The sequence below is a fragment of the Giraffa tippelskirchi genome, chromosome X (assembly GCF_054371585.1).
Source record: "Giraffa tippelskirchi isolate mGirTip1 chromosome X, T2T-mGirTip1v1.2.pri, whole genome shotgun sequence".
Lineage (NCBI taxonomy): Eukaryota > Metazoa > Chordata > Mammalia > Artiodactyla > Giraffidae > Giraffa > Giraffa tippelskirchi.
In genome coordinates this window covers 17,522,827-17,546,647 of record NC_137289.1, presented here as the reverse complement: position 1 = coordinate 17,546,647, position 23,821 = coordinate 17,522,827, and the positions used below count along the sequence as shown (strand labels likewise).

Sequence of the window (23,821 nt, the reverse complement as noted above, 5' to 3'; positions counted from 1 at the left end):
TGGGCTGCAGTCCATGGGGTTGCAAAAGAGTTGGACATGACTTAGTGACTAAACAATGGCAAAGTACAAATAAAGCCAGGGAAATAATAAGATTGGTAGATTATACTAATGTCAATATTCTGGTTACGATTTTGTATTTATGATCTTGCATCATATAAGGGGAAACTGGGTAAGTATCCAGTAAAAAATACATGGGATTTCTCTGTATTATCTCTTACAAACATGTGAATCTACAATTATCCCCAAAGAAAAAAGAAACAGAAAAGAAATATAAATCAGGTCATGTCATGCTCCAGGGATAAAGCCATTCATTCACTGGCCTTCTATTGATTTTGGAATAAAACGCCTGCCCATTGACCAGAATGCAGTCCATGATCTGGTCCCTGCCAACCTATCCAGGCTTATGCTACTCTCCCCAGCTCTTCTGGTGTTGATCACAACCACCACCTCTTGGTCTTAAGGAGGTAAGATTTGCCCCTCCTGGGTTTCATACGTCTGCTCCCTCTTTCTACAAGGCTTTCTCCTGGCTCTTCCAATAGTTGCCATTTTATAAGTTCCAGGACTCGGCTAAATGCCACCTCCTACTTTCCTAACCACACAGTTTGCACCCTCTTTTTTCCCTGAACAGGCCTAATGCCAAATTTGATTATTCTCTCACTTCTTGATCGTCTGTCTTCCCCACTTGCTCCCAGGGCAAGTGGAGGGTGTTCCGCTTGACTTTGCCCTGTACCCTGAGCGCCTGGCAGAGTGCTTGGCACACGGTGAGGGCTCAGTAAACCGAATGTTGAGTGAATGAACGAGTAGCCACGTGCCGCTCTGCCATCGGTGCTTTTCCGAATGATGTAAAGCCCTCTGTATGGTGGCTTTGGGCTCATGGTTGGGGATACTTTCCGCACCCTCCAGCCGATTACTAAGGGGAAGGGTCGCCGGTGGGTCCTCTGGCGTCCCTCAGAACCATGGGGCTCCCGCAGTCTGGGGCCAAATCGCGGTGCGCCCCGGACCCCGGCCGCTTTGCAGGGGGTGCGCAGGTTAGCTGGGGCCCCGGCTGACGCCACCTTCGCTCGACTCCCTTTGTTGCTCCCACCTCCCCAGCGCCTGCCGCGGCTGCCTGCAGTGACTCGTGACTCCCCGCTGGCCTCGAGGGCTGCGGCGCGAGGGAGGGGGACTCTCGGGCGCCCCCAGCCCGCCCTCCCCTTTGGCCTCCCACGCCGGAGCTGGCTCGCCGGGAAGCGCTCGCCCCCGCCTCCTCGCAGCCACCTTCTCCGCGCGCCCGCGCCTTGCAGTCGGCGGGCCGCTCCCGAGGTGGGGGCACGTGGCCGCACGTGGTGCGTGGCGCCCCCGCCCCGCCCCGCCCCCGGCCGGGCCGGCTCCGGCGCGCGCGCCCCGCACCGCAGCCCCCGCGGGCCGAGCCCTGGCTGGCGCGCGCCCCGCCCCGCCCCGGGCCAGCCGCGCCCGCCCCCGCCCCCGCCCCAGCCGCGCCCGCCCCCGCCCCCGCCCCCGCGCGCGCGCGCGCCCTCCCTCCCCGCCTCCCCCGCGCGCCCCTCCTCTCGCGCCCCTCCCGCGCCCTACATCCACCGCCCGGCCGAGGGGGCTCAGTCCGCAGCCTCCGCCGCCGCCGCGCCTCGCTCTCGGTGCTGGCAGCGGCCGCCGCCGAGACAGCCGCGCGGGCGAGCATCCCCAGGCAGTAAGCACGCTTTCTCTCCTGTGTGAGTGCATGTGTGTGTGTGTGTGTGTGCCTCCCGCCCCGTGGGCCCGCGTCCCGGGGGAGCGGCTGCCCTCCTACCCCGCCGCTGCCCGCGGGCTGGCCCCCGGGGCGGGTATCTGGGGCCTCGGGCCTCGCCCGCCCGGCCCGGGGTGGGGACTGCGGGCCAGCTGGCCGCGGGGTCCCCTCCCGCCGGTGCGTGCCTCAGCCTCCCCTCGGTTTTCGGGCTCTCGTCGCCGGGGTGGCGGGTGGAGGGGACCGGGAGCTCCTGGAGATGGGGGAGCGCGAGGGAGGAGGGGGTTCTCCCCATTTTCCTCTGCGGAATGGGTGGGAGTGGGGACCGAGGGTACGGGGGCCCTGGGCTTTCTGCCCGGGGATGGAGGGCAGTGGGGGTGGGGCGAGGTGGGGGGCACCTCCCCATTCCCTCAACGAGAATAGCCAGCTGGGGTTACGGGGAGGGGGTAAAGATGAAGTGGGGGGGGTCCCCTCGGTTTTCCTGAGGATGGGGAGGGAGGGAGAACCTGCCTCGGTTCGCACTACGAGGAGGGCGGGCGGGAGCGGGCAAGGGAAGGAGTAGAGGTGAGGGGCTCCCAGGGTTTTCTCGTCGAGGATGCTGGGGGGTGGTTCGAGGAGTGGGGGTCGAGTGCAGAGGGAAGGAGGAGGACACGGAGGGCCCGCTCCGGTTCTTCTCTTAGGGGATGGCGGGGGGTGGGCGAATGGGGGTGGGGAGAGGGGGATTTCAGCTCCAGCGCGAAACCTAGAAGGTTCTGTAACACGGGTTGAGTCTTAGAAGGTGGATTTTCAAAACTGCAGGGTGTGACCTTTCCGTCTCAAAGAGTGTGAAATCCCTACAAGGTGCCGTCTGTTCTAGGCTCTGGGAGAGAGGTTTCTGCTTTCGAAGTTTCTCTTTTCTCTTCCATTCCTTGCGGCCTTTTTGCAGGCATCCAGGACTAGGTAGAGATTTGGAAATCGGCAAGGGAAGACTTGGTGTGGTTTGTGTTCGGCGCTATATGATTTTCTGCGTTTGAGACTGTACGGGTTTCTCAGGTTTGTTTTGATTGCCCCTTACAATACAAACCCTGTACCAGCGAGACCCCTTGGGAAAAGAAGAGAGCAAGGTTTATTAAGGGGATTCCAGGTTTGGTTTTTGAATTTCCTGAAGTGCGAGAGAGACGTCGTTGTAGTATTTTCCTTGGCTTTCAGGAGACGTAGAAATAGAATTAAACGTACGTCTTTGCTGAAAGTCCCTTATATTCATTTAAATTATTCCATCGGGATTGTCTGAGCCCCCTTTGATTTGAATTTGGAGTAGATCCAGTTTTCCTAATTGGAGCCATCATTTTGTAATTGCCTGTAATTCTTCCCTGGGTTATCAAATCTATGGCAAGCTTATAGAGCAGCAGGAATAATTTTTTTTTCGTTATCTTGATTAAGACAGTTTTAATGTAAATTTTATGTTGTTCCTTGGAAATGTGAACATTTGCAGAATAGCATACATTTAAATTATGAGCCCCCTTGGAATTTTGCGAAGCCTTTTCCTCCCCAGCTCATCTCCAGGAACACAACAGAACCCTCCCCATTCTTTACACTGAGGAAGCAAGGGCTTCTGGGATGGTCGCTTTGCCTTTGGGAAACTCATGCTCAAATTTGCTTAGGAAGAATACATATTGAAAAGGCTCAGGCCTTTAATGTGGTGAGGCTATATGTGCTTTCCCATTTTGGTTACATAAGGTTCCAATCTAGTCTTTACCTTTAGTCTTTAAAAATGCTTATTTAACATTTTTAACAGCAAATATAATCTTTATGCAACTGGTCAGATATACCATGATTTGTGCAAGCCACCTACCAGTAAGTATATAGTCTTAAGACTACCATACAGATTCTGTAACTATATCTGGTTTTTGAAATTCTGAGCTACCATTCTCATATTGAATTTTTGGAGAACGAAAACATTTTTTTTTCAACCAAGTCTAGATTTTTGAGAGAAAGTTTATTAAAAAAAAGGTACAAGATTTAAATTGGTAAAATTCCTCTTACATGATACCAGGAAATTGAAGCTAGCTTAATGTGTCCATCTAATGGACCACTTAAACAAGATAATTTATTTGTGTACTGGAAATGATAAACTGGAAATGTTTTAAGTGGAAATAGAGGTTTTGGTCTCAAAGATGGACGAGAGTACATTTAAATGAACACTATTGTTTGCACCATTTCTAATGTTAATGTGATAACCAATTCTATGCACTGGTCAATGATCTAAAAATAATACATTAAAAGTGCAATTTAAACCTGGTATTTTTTCATGCAAATAAAATGCTAGGAGTGGTGAAGTTTTTTACAGAGAGAAGCATGTGATGGTGGTGGGCTCTAGAATTTCTCTGGACAAAAGGAGTAGGTGAAGTGTCTTTTACCCAGTTTTTTGAGAATGTGTTGTTTGCCCTTGCAGGACTTGAGGAGAGAAAAAAAATAAAATTCAAAAATTAACAAAAATATGATGAGATATCTTTCCAAATTTTTTTTTATACTTATTTGGCTTAGTTGCGATATGTAGGATCTTTCATTGCTGTGCTCAGGCTTAGTTCTTCTGTGGTATGTGGGATCTTAGTTCCTGACTGGAAATCTAACCATGTCCCCTGCATTGCAAGGCGGATTCCTAACTACTGGACGACCAGGGAAGTTTCTCTAAATATTCTTAAAATTTTTGCTTATATCCATTTGAAAAGTAATTTGTAAATCAAGCCTACAAATTATTTTAAGACCTTGACTCTCACCTCTATAAAGTTTTGACATTAAAAAAAAAAGAGCTGTTCACTGAAGGATGGCCATTAACCTCCTGAGGCCGATCAGTTCTTTTCCTGCTTCCCACCTCCGGGTTCCCTTCTTTCCTTCTTGTGCCAACTTTTATGACCTTGTGGGAGTTGAACAAATGTTCATGCTTGCTTGAACTCGAGGCCTTATCTATTTGGCTGCTATCCCCAACTTTTACCTACAAAGTTTTTTTTGGTTAATTGAACTTTCCAGTTGTTTGGGTTTGGAGTAAAAGGAAGTAGACTATAATTATTTTCTCTTAAAAGATCTTTTCTTTCAGCTCCTGTTGGACGAGAGCAAAGAAAGGTTCTTTTTTTTGTCAACAGAGTACTTGATTAAGCAGACTATATGACCATTTATGTGTTCAACCAACATTTGCTGAGCTACCGCCTCCGTTTGGAGGCTCTGTGCTAGGTACTCTGTGCTAGATGCACAGTGGATAAGAAATGGCTCCTGCTTTCTGGTGCAGTTATTAAAATGAAAAATAGACAGTGAATTCATTGTGAATAATCGAGAGTTGTCCAGAGTCTTTTGGACTGGACAGTAAACATGCTTCAGCCATGCAAACAGGGGAGCCATTTTTTCTGGGATATTTAGTCACTGCATACATTCATCTCACCTTCCCAACAAAGACATAGTCTGTCAGTTTGGGTAATGATATGATTTATAAGTCATCTTAAGGTCAATGGCCTTTTAAATTTTTTATGTAATTAGGACATAGCAGATGTCTTGATTATTTTTTTTTTTTAGTTCTACCAGTTTATTGCTACCAACCCATCTCCCTCCACCCTCATGCATGCATGCTCAGTCATGTAACCCCATGGACTGCAGCCCACTAGGCTCCTCTGTCCATGGACTTTTCCAGGCAAGAATACTGGAGTGGGTTGCTGCTGCTGCTGCTGCTGAGTCACGTCAGTCGTGTCTGACTCTGTGCGACCCCATAGACGGCAGCCCACCAGGCTCCACCATCCCTGGGATTCTCGAGGCAAAGAATAGTGGAGTGGGTTGCCATTTCCCTCTCCAATGCGTGAAAGTGGAAAGTGAAATTTAAGTCGCTCAGTCGTATCCGACTCTTAGCGACCCCATGGACTGCAGCCTACCAGGCTCCTCCGTCCATGGGATTTTCCAGGCAAGAGTACTGGAGTGGGGTGCCATTGCCTTCTCCGACTGGAGTGGGTTAGATGTCTCGATTATTAAAGTTCAACATTTTGTATGACTGTATAGAGTAGTGGGGCTTCCCAGGTGGTTCTAGTGGTAAAGAACCCACCTGCCAGGGCAGGAGACCTAAGAGACGTGGGTTTGATTCCTGGATTGGGAAGATCTCCTGGAGGAGGGCCTGGCAGCCAACTCCAGTACTCTGGCCTGGAGAATCCCATGGACAGAGGAGCCTGGTGGGCTATAGTCCATAGGGTCGCAAAGAGTCGGACATGATGAAAGTGACTTGGCATGCACGTACAGAGTAGTGAAAACAAAAACAGGCCAGCATTCTTTCCTGTGACTTAAAGCAGCTTCTGACAGCAAATTGGGCCAAAAAATTTATTTTTCTATGATCAGCTTTGAATTATGGGTACCAATGAATGATGGAACATGGAGTGTGAATGAAACTCTGTCCTCCTGCCGGGCTGCCTCCCAGTTTTTGAGGGTTCCCATCTGCAGGTAGTTCTAGACCAGTGGTTTTGAATTGGGGCACTTTTGCCCCCTAGGGGACATTGAACAATGTCTGGAAAGAGTTTTGGTGGTCACAGCTTTGGCTATGTCTAGTGGGTAGAGGTCAGGCAAGAGGCTAAACAGTCTATGATGCACGGGGCAGCCCCCCACAACAGAATCACCTGACCCCAATTGTGAATAGTGCTGAGGTTGATGTAATTTCCTGTATGAAACGCAGTAAAATGTAATTTTAGGAGAGAACACTAACAGTGTCTTGATGTGAATAAGGAGTTGGCTGAGCTTACTTTACTAGTCTTAAGAGTGACTAGTTCCTGAACATCAACCCAAATAATTAAGACTTATAAAAGCTAGCATTTATGGTACTTAACCCTGTGCCCTGCCCCTAGATACATTGTATAGTCGCTTCAGTTTTTAAATGAAGAACCAGGCTCAGAAAGGTAATTTGCCCTCGGTCTCACAGCTGGTCACGGTTAGACAGCGACACCAAAATTAAGATTGTCTTACTACTCTTCAGAAGTTCATGGTTTTGAGCGCAACATCATACTGTCTCCCTTGTGGTGTGCTCCATTCAAAATCTTGCTTAAAATCAAAATTACAATATGCCCTATATACCATTGAGTTTGCTGAAGAGTAATTAAAACGATGAATGTTAATTTTGATCATACAGAAGTAAGGGGAGAAAGAGAACTGACATTCCTTGAAGGCCTACTAGAACTCTAGAAAATATGTGAGGGACTTCCTTGGTGGTCCAGTGGTTGAGAATCTGCCTTGCAGTGCAGGGGATGCAGGTTCAATCCCTGGTTGGGGAACTAAGATCCCACATGCCATGAGGCAACTAAGCCCTCATGCCACAATGAATATCCCATGTGATGCAACTAAGACCTGAGGTGGCCAAATAATTTTTAAAAAAAATATGAATTGAATTTATACCCATTATGTAATTTGATCCTGACAGCAACTGTGCCAAGTGGTTATGATGCACGGATGAAGTTGGTTAAGTACCTTGTCTAAGATTACACAACTAATAAGCGGCAGAGTTGGGATTTGAACTTCAGTCCTATGACTAGGCCATTGTCCCTTGCTACGTTCTCTGAAGCTTGGGTTGGTGAAGGGGGCGAGGCAAGGAGCCTACTGCAGAGAGGTGAGTGAGTGGTCCTAGGTAAAAAATCCTTTCAGAGGTAACGTGTTGTAGAAATGGATTACATCCATGTGGAGAATGGAGAGGTGAACTACTATGCCTTCCTCAGCTGAGGAGAATGCAGTTCAATATGAAGTTTATTCTAGAGTTCTACCCAAACTGAAACTGCAGTTGTCATTTCGGAGAACTTTGTAGTCTCTCTACCGTGAAATTTTTAAACACTGTTTTTATAATGGTGAAACTAGAAGTTACTTAATTGTATGTATATCCTTTCCACGGCTTACCTTCTGCCTTTTTTGAACTTAACAATGACAGCATTTAGTTTTGTAGTCTTTGTACACAATTTAAACATTTGTTTTTGCTGTGGACATTGTTTTTACAATAAACGTCATCAAATTCATACTTGTGTTTTCCATATAGGGGTGTGTGTTTTGTTTTGACAGCTAAATATTTATTTTAACTTTAGCTGTGTTGTGTTTTAGAGCATAAAAAGAGGAAAAATAAAAACCAGCCCAATAGCGACCATATTTTGTCCAGCAAGCTTTTTGTGTGTGTGTGGGTAGAAGAAGTACCTCATGTTTCATTTCGTTTACTTTAAAGAAATTTTAACCATGATTCTCAAAGGCCAGGATGCTGGGAAAAAAAGAGAAATATTATCTAGATAAAATGTACATTTTGATTTCCACATAAAACTGTGAGCCATAGATTTTGATTATAATAATAATGTCCTGATTCTGACTATAGCAGTCAGCCACTTGAGTAATCAACCACTGTATGTGGACATGCTTTGTGATGCTGCCTGATTTTGTTTACCCCTTCCCCCAGGATTTTAGAGTGGCCTTGAGAAATCTGGTAAAACTTGCAAGAACACATTAATCATTTTGAAAATCTACTTTTAAAATAAGAATGGCACTTTTTCCATTGTGGGGAAGTTCAGAAAATACAGACAAGCCTAAAGAAAATAAAAATCAGTTATAATCCACCACCCCAAAATTAGTGATAGTGTTTTGAATTTCTTTTTTAAATGCAGTGATTTTTTTTAATGGTGGACCCAAGTCCATTGCAGAATCTCCAGTTTATAAGTGTAGTCTTAGGTTTTTTAAAAATTTTACCACAAAAATCTGAATTACTGTTGCATCTCTAGATAGAAGTCATGGTCATTAAGAGTGAAATGGGAATGCCGTCCAAGAGTTAGAGAAAGATCATGTGGCCTCCTCCTGTAAGCTCCTTAAAATACCTCCTCTTCCAACTTGAGGAGGAGAATTTCAGCTAAGGGGCTGTCAGGACCCACCTCCCTTTGTTTTACAGATGAGAAAACTGAGGCTCAAAGAGGCCAAGCGCATGATCCAAGGTTGTATGATGTGTTGAAGTCAGAGTTCCAATTTGAAGTTTTAGGTCCTCCATATGTAAGTTTTAATTTCCTAATTAATAACTCTTCAAAGCCAGAACCTTCTGTTGGCCTGTCTCTCAAAAGAACAAGTTGTTATGGTGAAAGGATGTTAACTATGTAGTAAAGGATACCAAAAAGGCCATGATTTTCCTAATTTCAGAAAATGATCAAAACAGTTGTTTGCAGGAGTTTATCATGTTATTTGCTTTATTGAAATTGATCATTAGTGGTGGGAAACCTCTTTTGAGCAGCTAGCCTTTAATTTCTTTTGGCCTGGGCGGTAAGGACAAGTACCAAAGCCTATGGAATATGCCTAGAATCACAGGAATGCAGCAGCAACTTTATAAGAGTCTTTACACATACTAGCCTGGAAGGCCCCAATTGGAGCCATAGCTGCATGAAAGTTTCCTTTGCCTTTATAAAATGAGATGTCTTAAAATTGTGGGAAAGTTAAAATTGTGGAAAAGAAGTTTTAAAGATGTATTTGCTTCCAAACTTAGGAAGTTCAGTTGCAGCAAATGCACATGTGCGTGCACCCACATGTGCAAACGTTGTTTTCAATCTAGCACCGTTAAAAAAAAAAATTCTTCAACTTTCCTCCCTTTTTTTCTTGGCTGTCTTTGTTCTTTCTGTAGCTGTGTGGGTTGCTCTCTTCATATCTCCTTTGCCTGAATGTCTACTTGACTCTCGGGGTGACTTTTCTTTTTCTTTTTTGGGGGGAGCGTCCAATGGACTCTGCCCACTTGCCTTTTTTCCAGGCTCCTGGAGTCCTCATCAAGTTCCTCTGCCACTGTGTCTTCCCCTTCCCTCATTTGCCAGTATTATAGTTCGCCCACCATGAACCAGGTCTGTTTTTCAGCCTAGCATAGGCAGGGAAGCTGCTCTCCAGAGCAGGTGTGTGGTGAGATCTGGTGTCGCTTCATACAGAAATGTCACTGCTAGAACAGAATTCAACAAAGTACATCCGGTGATTACATAGACTGCGTACACATGTAAACCTTTAACACAAAATCATCCCTTCTCTGTGGCCAGGGGCCCAGCAAATGCTAAAGCTATGTGGAATAATGATTATGGATACTCCCTGCCAAAGGCTTACTATTTGAACAAATGAGAAAATTGTACCCTTGCCTAGGGGTGTGTTCTGAAGTAGTCTTTGCTCCTGTTCCTCATTATTGCCTGCTAATGAGTATGTGTATTGTCAGTGAGCTGCCAGCTCTTCCCAGCTTCCTGCAGTACGCTGTATTTCTCTTCTGAAAGTGGGTTTTCCTCTGTATTTAAACCAAGATTTGCTTGCACTTTATTTTGGGAGTACTCTAGGTGTAAAATACACAGATAAAAGATACATGTGTACTGGCTTTGTAAGTGCAATGAAACCTAGAAAAAGAAAAGAGCTATCAAAATAAGTCATGGTTGCCAGCATTCTACTTTCTGTAGGTTTTATTTACCCACCTAAAATCTCTGGTTCTTACACAGGTCCAGGATATACTCCGTAGTAGACGTTCTAATCACAAGAATTTGCAAAATCCACAAAATTCTAAACATGCTTTTCAGTACTAAAGACATGATAGCAGGCAATGTAGAGATTTTATTGTCAAGGTTGTTTTGATAAGGATGGTACAAAAGTTAATTTATATATTCAACAAGTTTTGTTATTCACTTTCAGTTTTAGAGTGCGGATAAGGCTGCTTGGCATCTGTCAGATTAAAAATGTGTGATTTATTAGGAAGACATTAAGGATTGGTTTTTCAGTGGATCTCTGTCAGGTCTAGTATTAGACTTTATTCTTGTTTGGGAAGCTGATTGCCAGCATCTGTGTATAGACATAATTAATCATCTGCACTTCTGTGTGACCAGGTGAACTGCAGTAACAGGTGTCCCTCCACAGGTTGCTTAGAGACTAAAAAGTACATACAGGCACACAGACACATAAATTCCAAAAATTTTTACATCACTAAACCATAGTGGTGAATTTAGACATTTGAATTAACAAAGTTTTGTTTTTCAACAGTTTGTAAGAAGCACCCTGTAAATAATGATAGCTTCAAATACTTGAAATGTTTTAAAAAAATATTGTCAGTCAGATGGTTTCTAGATGCTAAGGAGACTCTTTGAGTTCCTTGTTAAAGATTCTACATCTCCAAATACCAGGCTCAGTTCAGATTTTCAAATTCTGGACCCTTCCCTTCTGGGCCACAAGATGCAAAAATTTCCAGTGTAGTAAGCACATGTAACCACACTAAGGAAAAGAAACGAAGCAGCCAAGCTAATAGGAGGTAAAAGTTTATACTTGCATCTACAGATAAAACAGTTGGCCTTTGTTGGAGCCACTTTTTAAATATCAGCTTCCCCTAGTTTATTAAAGAATAACATATATAATTGTATATATTTATAGGTATAGTGTGGTACAATAAATTAAGAATAAATCTGTCATAAATCAATTATAATAGATAAATTAGGAGTTTAGGATGAACATGTACACACTACTATATACAAAATAGACAACAAGGGCGTATTGTATAACAGGGAACTATATTCCATATCTTGTAATAACCTCTAATGGAAAAGAATCCAAAAAAGAATAGATATATGTATATAACTGAATCACTTTTCTGTACACCTGAAAACATTGTAAATTAACTACACTTCAATTTAAAAATGGTTAAAAATAATATGAAAAAAGAAGGAAGTGTACAATGTGATGGTTTGATATACATCTGCATTGTGGAATGATTAGCAAGATAATCTGATATCCACTCTATCGAGTATCATTTATGTATAGTAAACTACATCCAGTTAAGGCATACGGGTTGCAGCAGAGGTATATACCCGTGAGGCCACTGCCGCTATGGGGATGTGGAATATTTGGGGCACTCACTCCCCCCACATGCTTCTTTTCGCTTCTTTTTTTGCAGCACATTCTTCCCTTGCCCCAGTCTCCAGGCCACTGCTGATCTGCTTTTGTGTAAAAGCTGCTTTCTAAACTTAGATTTGAAAAGTTTGTGGATCTTTCTTGATCCAAAGACCAGATATAAATCCAAAACTCTGTTTTCTTCTCTGTATTTGAGATAAAATAATATTACAGGGAGATTCCAGGTTTGACTTTCTAGAATCTTTTCCTGATTGCTTAAAGATGTGTACTTAAGAATTTTGTCTGTAAGTAAACTACAGCCTCCTTATTAAATAGTCTCACTACATACTTGGATTGAAGGGAGATGGAAACCAAGAGAGAAACAATTCTAATAAAATGGAAAAGTGGTATATGTTCTTCTGAAATAGGTAGTGACATGTCAAATCCCTCAAGGATAGGACACATAATGTAATTTGAATCTTGCTTCATACTTATTCATAGATTAAGACTGCAAGCATTGAGAACAAATATTTTACATCTAGTGTGTGTATCAGTATATAATCATTATTCAGGAATAACCCTATCCCCTGAGCCTTCTGAAAGATTTGAAATGGTTTCAGGGGGAATTTAAAGTGGATGGAAGGTGTACCATCTTTACACACTAGTACAAAGCCAGCTTTTCACATGCTGACTGTTGCTTTCCCATTGATATATTCAATTGAACGAATGATTAGGCAATTGAAGGGCTATAGTAGAGATAGGGGCTTCCCAGGTGGTGCTAGTGGTAAAGAAACTGCCTGCCAATGTGGGAGACATAAGAGATGCTGGTTCGATCCCTGGGTCGGAAAGATCTCCTGGAGGAGGAAATGGCAACCCAGTCCAGTATTCTTGCCTGGAGAATCCCCATGGACAGAGGAACTTGGTGGGCTACAGTCCATGGGGTGCAAAGAGTTGGACACGACTGAAGTAACTGAGCGAATACATACAAACACACAGCACTGAGATGCAGTTTCTCCCTTCCTCACTCACTCCCTCAAAATAACCCACGTGGCCGTTGTTTTGTGTCTAAGCAGCTTTCCTTTCCATTGCTGTCACTCTGTCCTGTATCTAGTCTCCATCCAACACTCCTGGTTTTGACTGTTTCTGCCCTTCTTTGCTTTTCTTTCCCAGTTTTCTTCTTCCGCCTCTTTTCTGTCTCCTGATACTCCTTCTCTTATGCTGCTCTGCTTCCTCATGACAAAGCTGTTTTCATAAACATCTCCAAACCAAGTCATCAGCAGACTAATTCCAATATGTCAGATGTCATCTTGGAGATTATTTTTTTGTTTGTTTCGTGATCCAATAATTCAAACTCCTTTTAAGTTTGGGGCCCTACTGGTGGTTTGAGAGTTGTGAAGTGTTGGTTTTCAGAGAAAGTTGAATATGTGGGTCTGTTATAGACAGTTGTTGAAACCGTGATTCACTGAAAAGGAATGTGTGATGTACATTACAGTGTTCCTACAAAACTTACTTTTACAAAGCTAAAGCAATTAAAATGCTCTTGTGGTAAGGAGATTTATTGTTCCTCAAAAGGTACTGGAAAGATTTTGTTTTGTTTTTATTGGCCATGACTTGTAGCTTGTTGGATCTTAGTTCCCTGTCCCGGGATCAAACCTGGGCTCTCGGCAGTTAAAGTGTGGGAGTCTTAACCACTGGACTGCCAGGGCATTCCTGGAAAGGGTTGGTTTTCTTGTTTTTTTTTTTTAATCCTTCAACATTTGTCAAAACCTATAGAATGCACAACACACACAGAGTGAACCCTAATGTAAACTATTAAGGTTAGTTAATAGTTATCAATGATGGTTCAACAACTATAAAAAATATATTACAGTAATGCACGGTATTAAAAATAGAGGAAAGTGGGAAGAGGTCTTATGAAGGTATGTGGAACCACTTTCTGTTCAATTCTGTAACTCTAAAACTGCTTTTAAAATGTATATAGGTGTATAACACTGTCGCTTTGCTGTATAGCAGAGATTGGCACAACATTGTAAATCAACTATACTACAGTTTTAAAAAGTATTGCCAAAAAATAAAGCTGCTTTAATAAAGCTATTATTTTCACTTGAGATTCCGAAATATAATGAATATATCAGGCACTTTTTATTATTAACTTGTAGATAAAAGCACAGTGTTTGATTTTAAGCTTAGTAACGTAAAGGTTGGACATGACCGAGTCTGAGCATAGCATAGCATAACGTAAGAGAAGTGCTTCTCGTGAATGCTGTAAGTTGAGCCATGCTGTACTGTGCTCACTCAGTTGCGTCCGAGTCTTTATGACCCCCAGCAGGCTCCTCTGTCCATGGATTTCCCAGGCAAGTATACTGGAGTGGGTTGCCATTTCCTATGCCAGGGGATTTTCCTGGCCCAGGGATTGAACCCAGGCCTCCTGCAGGCGGATTCTTTAGCACAGAGCCATGTGAAAAGCCCTTAACTTACCCCATGAGCTCCCTGGATAGTGATAGTGTGAGCTCCTGGGAGAGCTGCCCAGTGCTGCTCACCACTGTCAGGTTGTACGAGAGCTACTGGGCAGGTCAGTGTGAGCACTGGGTTGGAACTTTTTCTATCTGTGGTCACTGAGGCATCTTGCCATCTTTGTGGTGGAGTGGAGCCCCAGGCTTGACAAATTGCCTGCCCTACAACTCAAAGAGCCCTTTTTTGACCCTTGCATTTGTGGTGTCACCAGCAACAGTGACAATCGGTGAGCTCATGCCAACTCTTGGAGCCAATATCCAGGGCAGAGTTTGATTGCTTCGGACCAAAGGTTATTGCTTGGCTTGTAGTAGCATAAACCTGACACCAGAACCTCCAGGCAGTTATTCAGCTTGGCCAACGTGACAGTAAACCTATGTGAAAAGATGAGGTCTTTTAAGGTCTTATTGTAAATGATTTCTGTATTACTGGAACTGAGTGAATGTTATGAGCATCTTCAAGTATGTGCTGCTTTCTTGAGTTGGCTGTGTAAACAGACCATTCTGTGTAGGTGTGGGTGGGTGGGGATCAGGCCTGAGAGGGACATTGAGGCAGAGGGAGATAAGCAAACATTGGGATGGTGTTAAAGTCATTGGAAGAGAAAAAAATGACGAAGCATTAGGAATTAGAACGTAAATGAAGGCAGTCACTCAAGGAATCAAGGAATGGATATCTTGGGGATGTGGTTGTTCATGGAATGTGTCCATCAACTCTGTGATTAGACCCAGGGTCAAAAACTTCATACAGTTAGCTGCAAAATTACTCATGAAGGGGGAGTTGGTTATCAAGTTCACCTGTTTAATGTATTAAATTTCATTGTATATTGGAAGAATTTTTTAATGTATGGATCTGTTATATATACTTGTTATTATGCCTGTTATTGGGAAAGCTTTCACATATTTTTTCTTGATTTCAATGCTTGAGTGGTTGACTGTACGTGTGGTCCTACCTCTATAGGTAGCAGCAGATTTTAATGGGAAGGGGAAAGAAGGGACCAAGAGACTCTCTCCATTGAGTCACAATCCTTGATGGAGGCTGGGGATTCCTGTTTGGCTGCCACGATCACGGGTTACTGTAGGCCAGTGGTGACCTGAATGGAGGCACGAGCACTGCATTCCTTGTGGTCACCCTCACAATTGACACCAAGTTCTGCAAGCTGACTGGATTGTACAAGCAGTTCCTGTCCATTGTAGAGGCAGCAGAAGTAACAGTCTGACCAATGCATCCTGTGTTCATCCCACAGATGTACACGGGCTTGGTCAGTCAAGAGGCCTGGCACAGTCTTGCTTCTCCCAGCCAGGCTGCTGGAAGTAGCTGGAAGGCCTGCGGAGGTGCTGTGATGATGGCAGGCAGGGCGGGTATGTGACAGGGTCTGCCCTGCTTACCCTTCTGCCGCTGCTGCCCTTTGTCTCCTCTTGGTCTCCCTTCCCCTCTGTCTCCTGCTTACCCTGGATTTTTCTGTTAAGGTGCAAGGAAAGTTCAAAAAAAGTTGGGGCCCCTTGGCAGAGGTCATCAAAAGTTGGGGCCCCAGAGCAGTGTACTTTAGACTTCCCCCACTGCCGGGCTGTTACAGCTGCATGGGCCTGGTATGTATCAGATGGAACTTGGGGTACTTGTGAAAGTTTCTGATGTACAACTTGAAAGTTGATTTGTGTCACCTCATAAGTTTATTGTTCCTTCCTCTTTTAAAACCCCTACAATTTTCCTTTTGTTGCTGATGTTATTTAGTCGTGTCTGAAAGAGGCTCCTCTGTTCATGGGGTTTTCCAGGCAAGAATACTGGAGTGGGTTGCCATTTCCTTCTGCAGGGGATCTTCCCGACCAGGGATCAAACTCGCTTCACCTGTGTCTCCTGCATTGGCAGGCAGATTCTTTACTGCTGAGCCATTGGGGAAGCCGAAATTCTGTGTGTGTTATTGTCTCTATAGCACACCCTGACTGTGTGCATGCCAATGTGAAGGATTTACTCTGCAGCTAATTGATTGGAGCAGGGCTGCCCAGTTGTCAGCGCTTCAGGAAACAGTTCGTAGGATACAAAAGCCAGCTTCTAGAGGAAGAGTCTGAACACTTCCTCAAATGAAATCATCAGATGTTTATTGACTGTTTATTCTGTGTGCAAGGCACTTTGCTAGATGCAGTGGAGAATATTAAAAACAAAAGAGATCTCTTCAAGCAAGGAACATCCATCCTAATTGGAGAAGCTGTTAGAGACACATTAAGGATGTGGTGGAAAGACCACTGAACTGAAGGGGAAGAAGAAGGAGTCGGGAGTGTTGAGTGCCAGCCCAAGTTCTGCCAATAACCATCTGATCCCTTGGGCAAAGTACTTCCCCTCTCGGGGTCTCAGTTTAGAACAGGAATTGGACTGGACAATCTCTGAGACTTTCTATATAGATTGGTTCAAAAGCAAATGGGTTAAAAAGTTAAACAACAGTACAGGGTGGTAATAGAAGGATTCCAGGAGATGGGACCTTCTCTTTTGCCAAATGAAATATGCATATGATAGTTACTACTATGTGTATATGGTACATATATTTATACTGTATAATTGTACTGGTTACACAACTATCTTCCCTGGTGGCTCAGACGGTCAAGCATCTGCCTACAGTGTGGGAGACCCAGGTTCAATCCCTGAGTCGGGAAGATCTCCTGGAGAAGGAGATGGCAACCCACTCCAATATTCTTGCCTGGAAAATCCCATGGATGGAGGAGCCTGGTAGGCTACAGTCCATGGGGTTGCAAAGAGTTGGACACGACTGAGTGACTTCATTTTCACTTTCACACAACTATAGTATTTATCAAAGTGGTGTCCTTGGACCAGCAGCATCAGCATTACCTGGGAGCTTGTTGGAAGTGCAGATTCATGGGCCCCATTTCAGACTCACTGAAGCAGAAGCACTGGGGATGCAGCTCAACACTGTTTCAGTAACCCCCTCCCCCAGGAGACTGGGACGGTTGTTCTCAAACTTGGCTGCACGTTAGATTCATCTGGGGGACCATGGGGGCCACTCAGACGTTACTAGTTGCTTTGGCTTCCCAGGTGCAGCCAATTTGAGAATCACTGATTTAGGGAAGGTGACATGCATCAAAGCACCTCTTACTCTGCAGTGGTAACAAAGCTCAGAGGCATGGAGTCAGCCAAAGCCAAAGTTGAATGTGGGGGAATGGGGAAAAGTAGATTTGAATATGACTGGGAGGCCTTGATTTTCATGCTAGAAATTTGGCGTTTAGATTGCAGGAGAGGAAAGTTTGGAAGAATGGGAGTGATCCGTTCAAGGTGGTGCATTTGAATGGTTACTCTAACAGCTCTATGAAGACAGGAGTGCATCCATATTAGGAAGCCTTGTGAAGTAAGTAGTCTAGGTCTGAAGTAATCATGAACCAAATTAGGATTGTAGAAATGTGATTATAAGGAAGAAAAGGTATGAAAGCTCTTCGTAGGACAAATGGCTAGGATTCAGTGATGGCTCTGTGGGGAGAAGGCAGCGTTAGAACTAAGCCTTTGGCTCAGGAATTTCTCTCTTGTTCTGGGATAACCCGGGCCCTGCAGAGGCAGCTGTCAGAATTGTCACCTTTTATGCATCTGTACTCATCCTTTGTCCCTCATTGCTTTGATTTTGGAGTTCTAATTGGATAAGTATTCCCCAGTGAGTTATAGAAAAACACAAATTATAGTCACCCAGAAAGCTACCCATGGTCATCATGGCGGGATGGGAGGGGGGAATCCTGTTTCTCTTGACAAAAGAATGCTTGGAGTTGTGGGAACGTCGTAAACTTGGCAATGACGAATTCAAGCCTATCAGTCAATTAAGTGAATTCTATCATTTGTTTTATTTGGGAACTGTTGTAATAGTCATTGAAAGGATGTCAATCTTCATACTTTTTAAAACAAAAATACCATTGAACAGTAGGGCAAAGGACAGGATCTCAAGGTTTTACCTTTTAACTTTAGCAAACATTTGCTGCTCCATTTTTCTTGCTGGATTTCACCATTTGTTGTTCTTTTTTGGTGGTGGTGGTGGTGATGGGTTTTTTTGCATTGTTCCTACTTGTTCCTCATGCCTCATAATTTTAGTTTGTTCTGTTATCGATGGCTTTTGTATTCCTAAGTATTCTTAATGTTTTATTTGTTTTTCTACTTTTCTTTAGTCTTATAAAGCTCATTAGCCAGCAGTTATGTAAAAGCATCTGAGGGAAGTACCTATAGTGTGTTTTTTTTAACCTTTGACCCCCCCTTCACCCATTTCCCCAACCCCTGCCTCTGGCAACCACTAATCTGTTCTTTGTCTGTATAAGCTTTAAACAAATGTTTTTAGATTGTATATATGGGAAATCATAACAGTATTTGTCTTTCTCTGTGTAATTTCATTTACATAATGCCCCAAAGTTCCATCCATGTTGTTGCAAATGGCAAGATTTCCTTCTTTTTGTGTCTAAGTAGCATTCCATTTATGCACCTATTCTTTATCCACTAATCTATTGATGGGTAAGAGGATTGTTTCCATATCTTCGCTATTGTAAGTAGTGCTGCAATGAATGGGGATGCAGATTATCTTTTTGAGCTTTTCTTTGGATAAATACCAAGAAATAGAATTGCTAGATTATAGGGTAGTTCTATTTTTAATTTTTAGAAGAACCTCCGTACTGTTTTCTGTAGTGACTGCACCAATTTACATTCCCACCAACAGTGTAAGAATGTTCCTTTTTTTCTACATCCTTGCCAACGCTTGTTATTTGTAGTGTTTAGATAATAGCCATTCTGCGGGTGTGAGGTGATTTTGTGGTTTTGGTTCACATTTCCCTGATGTTGAACCAGGGAAATTAGTGATGTTGAAGCATCGTTTCATGTACCTGTTGGCCATGTGTTTGTGTTCTTTGGGAAAATGTCTGTTCACTTCCACTGCCCATTTGTTAATTGGATTATTTATTTTGCCATTGAGTTGTATGAGTTCTTTGTATATTTTGGATACTAGTTCCTTATCAGATATATGATTTGCAAATATTTTTCTCCTGTTCCATAGGTTTCCTTTTCACTTTGTTGATCGTTTTCTTTGCTGCACAGACACTTTTTTATTTTATGTAGTCCCACTTGATTATTTTTGCTTTTGTTGCAGAAGTATTCTTAATCTTTTAGTATGCCAATTAAAAAGGAATGAATATATTTTTATTTCTTATTCACCCTTTGTGACCAAAAATTCTGTAAATTTGCGTCCAGAAATGGCCTGTTGAAAGAGCTCCTTAGTGCTTATTTGGGGCCTGGTGGACACACTGCTTACCTTTTCTCCTTTTATTAGTATACAGGTTGTGCTGTGTCTGGAAGGAAAGACCTTTTATTATGAGTTGGAAACCAGTACAAGCAAATTCGATATTTAAAAAGGTTCCATATATTCCATTGCAATATTTTTAAATGGCTTACTACTCTAACTTTGGAAAAGTTGTGCATAAAAAGTCTAAGGATGAATCTAGAAGGATCACAACTTAAAATGTGTAGTATATCTAATAGATACCTTTTAAAAATATAACCTCTCTTTTGCCAGGTTGAATAAAGATAAAACCTTTCCCTTTCCAATTTCTGAAGAATATTATATCATATAAAGTAAATGTAGAAACTTGTGTGGAATAGATAATCTTCCAGACATAGAGTATATTATACTCAATCTAAGGACACAAAATTGGATTTTATTATATTTCTATAACATAATATCCTTTTGGTTTTTGTTTATGTATTAAGTTAATGTGTTGGTAAAGATTTGATTATGATGTTGTAGATCTTGATTATGTTGAAATTATTAAAATGAGGCATCTTTTTATCTTAACTGTTTATTTATACCAATAAATAATTTTACTGGATAAGAGCCGCTTTATCAGTTCTTCTGCTAAAGGAAAGAAGCCAGTGGCCATCTCATTTGTATTTCTTATTGCATATAATGGTAACATTTCAAATGTGTTTTAGACGTGCATATGCCGATGTCTTGACAACCATAGCGGTGTAAACATTTGAATCAAAACAGGATAAACAAGTCTAAGCTGCTGCCTGGTACCATCACAAGCATACCTAATTAAGAAGGTATTTGGGGTTCACTGCTCTTTGGTTTCTTAGGTAGGAGAGAATATTCGGAAGGATATGATTAAAGAATGGTTACCATGACAATTGCATTCAGAGAATTTAGAGGAGACAATGATTCTATGGAGCTCATCCATTTTGACTGATTCAGCTGGTCTTTAGGTTCATTCAGACAGCTGCTGTTTCTGGATCTTATGTTTCCACATAATTCACTCAATTGATTGGTGATTTGGGGATCATTTAGGCTTGGCTGTCCATAGTGGTAGGATCATCAGTGTCTGTGACCAAAATACCCTTGTTAAACCTGAAGGAGAATGATTGTGTATGTTGAATTTCACTAGAGTGTAGCTTCTGGCTTCTGGAATAACATAAATAGTTTGTCTAACTTCACTTATTAATTCTGTCAGGGTGGGATAAGATTAACGTGATTTATTTGAAAGCATGACTGACCCTAAAGTGTTTGGGTTTTATTTTGGATTACTTTGCTGTCATCACATTTTACCCAGTATGTTTGGCTGCTGTCCTGTTTTTACTCTTTGACTTGCGCAATATCATCAACACAATTTGTGTTATGTCTGGTCAGAGCCACAGTTGCACACTGCAGATTGAAAAGTATACACAACTCCATCGCCATGAGTGCCTTTATCCCCCCAACCCCAACTAAATGTTCAGTGGGACACACTAGCCCTGAAATAAAGTGAAATGGAGATACAGATGCTGTTAAAATCTTGCTGTATGTTTTTATCTTTCTTTGTGGGGTAGTTCTTGATGGTGAAACCATGAACTCTGCAACCCAAGACTCCTCTGGCAGGGGACCAAGTTGGACCCCAGTGCGGAGAGTTCTGTCTGCTCAGCCTTTGGGCCTTTCTCTCTACTGCCCTCTGGAGGGTGTCAGGGAACATAACACTCAAGGACTCAGGGAGAGCCAGTGACTTGGTGTGGTTACTAGCAAACAAGTTCTCTGGCCTCCCCTGGCCCCACCAGGCTCCTTAGAGCCTGAGCTTGTAGAGGTAGGGAGCAGACAGAGAGAAGGCAGGGAAGGTACTGGTGGTGCTGGGATCATAGGGAGGAAGCTATTCTGGTTGTTTAGAGAATGGGATTCCTTCAAATAGAGCCCACTACATATCGAATCTATCTCTAGGAAAATTTGGTTCCAACAAGGTGAGTAAAACGGACTAGTATCATAAGGCTAGACTGATGGATTCAGCTTCAAAGTTTAGGTTGGGTTGGATCTAAGTAGGGGTATACTTGGGGCCAAGTGTCTGTGGCAGCATATGAAATTATTATCCGAATTTGATAACATTTCCCTCTCTGCCTGCTGTAATCATCATGATAATTATATATCTGATGTTCACTGAGTACCTTGTATGAGTGAGGCCCTGGTTAAGTGCTTTACATGCCCTGCCATCTTGCCAGCATCCAGTCTCTCTGTGAGGTCACTTACCATTATGAGGTTCCCAGAGGTTGTACAGCTGATATGAGGCAGGGCCAGCACATGAACCCAGGCAGTCTGACTCCAGCGCCCTTGCTGTGAACAGCTGTGCCATGCTGCATTCTTCCCCCAGCTGCATAAAAGGGTGTGGCACCTTTTAGAAACAGTGAGTTCCATATGATTGGGGTGCGGGTGGTGGGAGATGAGGCTGAGCCAAGCCTTTTGTACATACATACCACGCTAAGTCCTGGGAGATAGAAAAGAAATCAGGGATTCCTGTCCCTATCACCAAGAAATCAGGGATTTCTGTCCCTGTCACCAAGAAACTTAAAGTCCTATAAGACAAATGAGGTAGAACATGGAACCAATGAGACATTGTTCATATGTTAGAGCAAGAAAATATTGTCTCTCCTTAAGTGTAGGTGGGAAGGGGACTAGAAGGCATTTCTTTGGAGTCAGTTTAAGCATTCACTTTTGAAAGTTAACAAATTTGCCTTTAGATCTGGGGCTTTAGATCTGGCAGACAAGACCCCTGTCCCTATCGTCAGCAGATTTGTCCATACCGAATTTGAAAGAGTTGTCTTCAACAGTTGTCATTAAGGTCTCTAAGTAGATGAACCCATTAGCCTATTGAACTAACTGGATTTATTTTCCCATTCATTAACATTAAAAAGAAAATAAGCACTGCTTGTGTGATGATTGGCTTGGAACAGGTTGGTTGTGGGGGGGGGGTTATGAGCCTGGTTATAATCCTTGGTTTTTGTTTGCCTTATTTCATTCAATGGATGCTTCGTGAGTGCCTCCTATGTGCCAGGTACTGAACAGAACAGGTGGGCCTGGGTTGGGGGAGAAGGGCCTTCTCTCAGGGAGCTGTCTTTTCCTTCAAATTCTTTCACTCATGTACATTTCACGGTTGATATAAAAGAGCCTTTGGTGTGAGTTTCAGGATTTCACATGTTGGGGAAGATACAGTGATCACACTGCCTTTCTCCTTAGCCCAAGCCAGTCCTTGCTGAATAATGGGCGGGTAAGGTGGTGATGTCAGCACTGCCTGTGGGGAGGCCTGGAGGGTGTGGAGAGGGCAGCGTGTCACAGTGTACCATCTTTGTGTCAGTGGGAAAAGCACAGGGCACACCTGTTTCCTAGTCAGGCAGAACTATCCATGCGGGGAGGAGCCTGCCCACCAGCCCGCTGCCTAATCCTGTTGCTGATTGGAGATAACTTCAGTGGTCACAAAGCACCTCATCTCCATGGCAACACCTCTAAATATTCCTCTGGTGACTTGTGTTCTACATTCTGTCTGGATCTGAGCTCTCCTGTGGCAAAATATGCTAGAGATGTTAAAGGGGGGGGGAGACTCAACTAATAAATCTATTCTAAATGACTGAGTCATTTGTTTTGATTACCCGGGTGATTGCCAAATGTTAATTTAAAACTGAAATAGGCCATGAGCTCACTCTGCTAACAATGCGGAGTGTTTGAGCTAATACAGCTTGATAATGAGGGGGCCAGATCCACTGCTGGTGCGAATGTTATATGGTAAACAGACATTTGGGGAAATATGCAGAACATCTTGGCAGTTTTCCTTAACTTTAAGAGTTGTAAATACAGAGAAGAAGGTGTTCCCATGAGCCATTTCAAAGGAAGTTGACTTTTGGATCGTGAGGGTTTTTTTTTTTTTTTAAGAAACTTCTAGCTTTTCTCCTGAAAAGGTAACTTGACCTCTTGCTTCTCATTTTTTCCTAACTTAGGCACATCAGAGGTGGTGGTTAGTGGTGTCCCGCCCTCACTGAATACATCCCGTTCTGCACACATCCACTGTGAGGTAAGTTTTCCCAGTTGCCACACATTATTACACCAGTCTCCACCTTCTGGTGTGTGGCATTCGGGTCAACACTGTCCAGAGATCTTTATCTGTGTGGTAGATTTTAAGCGCGTTTGTTTTAATTGAGCTGACCAATGTCACTGCTTACCCTAGATACGAGGTCTCTGGGGATTGCCTTTTCAAGGGTGAAAACATCTCATTTGCTTTTAATTTGGGGGCATGAGAAATGAATGTGCCAAGCACAGCAGAGTGCTTAGGAGGTCGGCCTGAGGTACAGATCTGCCTCTGTCACGCTATGGATGGTAGGAAACAGGAGAGCTGCGTGGAGCAGCTCCTGGGCCTCCCAGTCAGCTGTCAGGACTCTTCAGGCCTGGGGTGAGCCGAGCCGAGGTGTGGGACAGCTGCTCGCAGTCTGCCAATTTGGAGCATTTCCGTG

The 23,821-nt window shown here is 43.3% G+C and overlaps 1 protein-coding gene across 20 annotated transcripts in view; it reads left to right on the top strand.

The window, feature by feature from the left end:
* The first annotated feature begins 1,549 nt into the window (after window positions 1–1,549).
* Window positions 1,550–23,821, top strand: part of FHL1 (four and a half LIM domains 1) — a 56,371-nt gene continuing 34,099 nt past the window's right edge. For 5 of the 20 annotated variants that reach the window (XM_081564986.1, XM_081564980.1, XM_081564969.1 and 2 more), the window contains exons 1-2: window positions 1,550–1,684; window positions 23,312–23,385. The gene's annotated coding sequence lies outside the window, so the exon portion shown is untranslated. Of the gene's footprint in view, window positions 1,707–21,631; window positions 21,727–23,055; window positions 23,222–23,311; window positions 23,386–23,821 lie in introns of those variants that run through there. The other 15 variants (XM_081564988.1, XM_081564981.1, XM_081564970.1 and 12 more) reach the window with 4 other exon arrangements.